This window comes from Microtus ochrogaster, chromosome 7 (genome assembly GCF_000317375.1).
Source record: "Microtus ochrogaster isolate Prairie Vole_2 chromosome 7, MicOch1.0, whole genome shotgun sequence".
NCBI classification, from domain to species: domain Eukaryota; kingdom Metazoa; phylum Chordata; class Mammalia; order Rodentia; family Cricetidae; genus Microtus; species Microtus ochrogaster.
In genome coordinates this window covers 19805343-19809620 of record NC_022014.1, presented here as the reverse complement: position 1 = coordinate 19809620, position 4278 = coordinate 19805343, and positions in this window count along the sequence as shown.

Sequence of the window (4278 nt, the reverse complement as noted above, 5' to 3'; positions counted from 1 at the left end):
CGCCACCACCTCCCATATCTTACTTGTTTTTATTAAAATCTGAGCATAGTTGGTTCAGTTGGCACATGCCCGTAATAATTAAGGAAAAAATGGCAAAAATCTAGTTTCTTAGTCATGGTCGCCACATCAGGTACTCACTGTCCCCTGTGGCTGGTGGCTGCCGTATTGAACAGCTCGGATAGGAGGCATGCAGCATCACAGGAAGAGGCATGCAGCATCACAGGAAATGCCTTGAAGATGGCTGTGGTCCAAAAGAGCCTCGTCTGAAACAAAGGCTGCTTGTTCCCAGCGCAGCTACATCTGACCAGATGCAGGCACTCTAAACATGCCGCTTCCTAACAGAACGAGGGGAATTCCTTCCTGACACCCACCTCCCGCACTCCGTACATGGGCCTCTCTTAGCTGTTTCATCCGGACTCTTGGGGAACAAGGAGAAGAACTGGTTTCTGGTGTTTGTACGGTTTAGACCTCAGTGTTCTCAGACAGGATCTCTTGTAGCCCAGCTGCCACCAACTCTTATTATATTTAGTTACTTAGCTAGCTTGGGGGAATGGGATAGAAAAGACGTGACTTTCACCCTGCAGCCCTGCTGGTACTCTATGCAGCTTAGTCTAGCCTCAAACTCAAAGCAATGTTTGGCCTCAGTCTCCTGAGCGTTTGGATTGTAGACGGGAGCCACTCCTCCCTCAAATTCTGTATAACTGAGATGATTTGGAACTCCCCATCTTCCTGCCTCCTAAGTACTAAGTGTTGAGCAAGAAACCGTGGGTTCGTCACCAAGCTGATTCGGTCTCCACAACCGCCACCACCTTCCCCTCCCCAACTTGTTTGTTGTTTTGAGACAGTTTCATCTGTAGCCCACCCTGGAATCAAAGTCATGGTAAACCTCCTGCCTCAGACTCAAAATGTTGAGCTCACAGGCATGAACTATTTTCAATGTTTTAATCCAGTCTACTTGAAGATCTTTAGAATTGATTCACAGGCTTGCTTTCTGGGACTTGAGTATTTACTTAGACGCACACTACCCCTTCTCAAACACATTAGTTACTTCTTCAGAATTTCAATAAGGTTATTTCCTGTTTACACATATGTTTACATGTTGCATTAGCAAAACTCAGAAAGCTTCATAGCCAACAGAAGAGCCCCTAAATCCTAGATGGGGCATTTTTGCTAGTAAATTAACCATGTCTGGAAATGCTTGACTCTAGAATATTAAGTGAAGTACTGTTCCATCCCTGTGGGAGGGTCAGTGGCTTGCCTGGGGAAAAGCCCTGCCTAAGGCACTGTGCTCCCACACACCTAGGGTGGCAGGCAAGTCAAGCCCAGCAGGGACAGATGTCACATCCAGCTGGCAGCTTGCCTAAAGCATCTAGGAAAGCTGCCACTGGCTTCCCTCTGGCTTCCAGAGGACAAGAGTCCTGGGATATCGGGATGTGTTTTGGTACCTGATGACTACAGAAGGGTACCTGTTTGACATCCAACAGTGAGCTTTGGACGTCATTGATTTCGTTACTCATTACACATCTGTAGACTCGGGGCAAAATGGGAAGACATACGGCTGTGTAAATAGTCCGTCTCTGGGGCTCCTCCCTCTGGCCAGCACCAATCCTCTTTTGGGTGCTATCCCCACCCCTCTTCCCAGGTACCTGGACCTTTTTGATGGTCTTTTGCAGGAAGTAGAATTATTCATAGCCTGTTTATGATCCTGCCAATGGGCTGGTTAGCATGGATCTTGAGAACTAAGGAAACAACCTAACTGTAAGTCTGAAGCCGTCACCTCGGACTGAACTTTATGCCCCAACTCTGTCCTCACACTTGAACATCTGCTCAGAGGGGCTCAACCAATGGCCTAGGTGTGATCTGCAGCATCCCATAAAGAAGGCGTGGAGACTCACACCTGTAACTGCAGCACTCTAGATGTGAGGGTGGCAGCCTCAGAAGTTAAAGGTTGAGATGGGAAGAAAGCTCACTCGAAAAGTGCTTGCCAAACCGAGTTTGGATCCCCAGCAGTTGTGTAAAAAAATCTAAATGTTGGGTATGCACACGTAATCCCAGGACAGGGGAGGTGAGGACAGACAGATCCCTGGAGCCCGCAGGCCAGCCAGCCTAGCAGAATCAGTGACCTTCGGGTTCAGCAAGGGACCCTGCCTCAAAAATCAAAACCAATCAACAACAAAATCAGTGGCGAGCAATTGAGGAAGACACCTGAAACCCACTTCTGGCCTACACACACATACACACACACACACACACACACACACACACACACACACTCACACTCACACACTTGAAACCCACTTCTGGCTTACACAAAGAGAGGCAGAGAGAAAAGAAAAAAGGAAAAGTTTAACTTAGGTTTCTTTCTTTTTCTCTTTCTTTCTTCCTTTTATTTTTTTTTTAGCACGGGGAGTAGTTGAGACAGGGTTTCTCTGTGTAGCCAAGGCTGTCCTGGAACTCACTCTGTAGACCAGGTTGGCCTTGAACTCACAGAAATCTGTCTGTCTCTGCCTCCCAAGAGGTGGGATTAAAGGAGTGCTCCACCACCACCTGGCCTTAGGGTTTTTATTGCTGTGAATAAATGCTTTGACTGTTGTAGCAGACTTTTTCTTTTAGGGCCACCAACCAGCTCCCAAATCATGACATAGAGACTTCTTATTAGTTATGAATGCTCAGCCTGACCTTAACTTTTATTTTAATCTGTTTCTCTTTATCTACACTTTTGCTTCATGGCTTTTTACCTTCCTTTCTGTATATCTTACTTTCCTGCTGTCTCCTTGTCTGGCTAGTGGCTGCCTAGTGATTGCCTGGGTTCTATCCTGGGCATGTTCCTCTCTCCTTCTCTCCCCCCCCCCAATTTTTTGAGATAGTGTCTTCTCTCTCTCTCTCTCGCCCTCTCTCTGTTTCTCTCTCTCTCCTTTCTCTCTCTCTCTCTCTCTCTCTCTCTCTCCCTCTCTCTCTCTCTCTCTCTCTCCCCTCCCTAGAGTCCTCCTCCTATTTATTCTCTGTTCCCATCAGTGCCACCTATTCCTCTCCTGCACAGCTATTGGCTATTCAACTTCTTATTAGACCTATCAGGTGCCTTAGGTAGGCAAGGTAGAACAAACGCAACACATCTTTACATGGTAAACAAAGGCAACAGAAACAAATGTAACACATCTTTACATCATTAACAAAGGAACAAAACAAATGTAACTCACTCTCACATAGTTAACCTAATATTCCACAGCATAACCAAATTAACACATTTTGCCTAGTTAAAATAATATTCACCAACAGACCATAGTATCTCTTACAAGAAAACATTTAATTGGGGCTGGCTTACAGTTCAAAGGTTTAGTCCAAAGGTTTATCATCATGGTGGGAAGCATGGCAGCATACAGGCAGACATGGTACTGGAGAAGTAGGTAAGAGTTCTACATGCAGATCATCAGGCAGTAGAAAAAAGAGTGAGACACTGGGCCTGGCTTGAGCATCTTACACCTCAGAAGCCACCCTAGTGATACACTTCCTCCAAAGAGGCCATACCTCCTAATAGTACCACTCCCGTGAAACTTTTATGGACTGATAAGCCCCTCCACCGATGCAATAATCCAAATCAGACCAAATCAAACCAAATTAGAAAAAGCCCAGGTTTAATGCATGCCAGTGCTCCCGGGAGGCCTTCCAATCCCCAGGGAGGAGATGGGAAGGAAGACAAGACTGAAAAACCATGGAGCCGGGAAGGAGACCACGTGTTCATTCTCTGGGGGACAGTTTAAACAGTCTGTGGGAGTGGTCTTGCCCCTCTCTGGGGGAGGGGGTCACTCTTTGGTGGGCTTTCTCAGAGGTGGAGTCTGGACTGAGGTAACTCCCAGGGGAGGGGCTTAAAATGGAACTTTCCACCCAGACATTCCAAAATGGATGTCAGGGGCTGGGGTGAAGCCCCACCCAAACATCCCAGACTCTGGATATAGGGGTGTCAGTGGCTGGGGCGATGCTCCCAACCAAACATCCCCTACAAGCCTGTGGGGGCCCTTTTTATTCAAACCACTACGAAGTTCAAGGTTCATTGTTGATTACCAAGGTCAGCTGGGCTGTCTGAGATCAAAATGAAAGGGAGAAAGAAAGGAAATGGGGTAAGCTGTCTGGACTGAGACTGACCTACAGAGACTTAGTAATTCACTGAAACCCACTAGTAAAGGCACAGTATGCACACCCTGTACAAGCCTAAGGGACTTTACCCGTGTCTCTTCTGTATTCTTTTTTGTTTTGTTCTTTTTTTTTTGTTTTTTTTTTTTT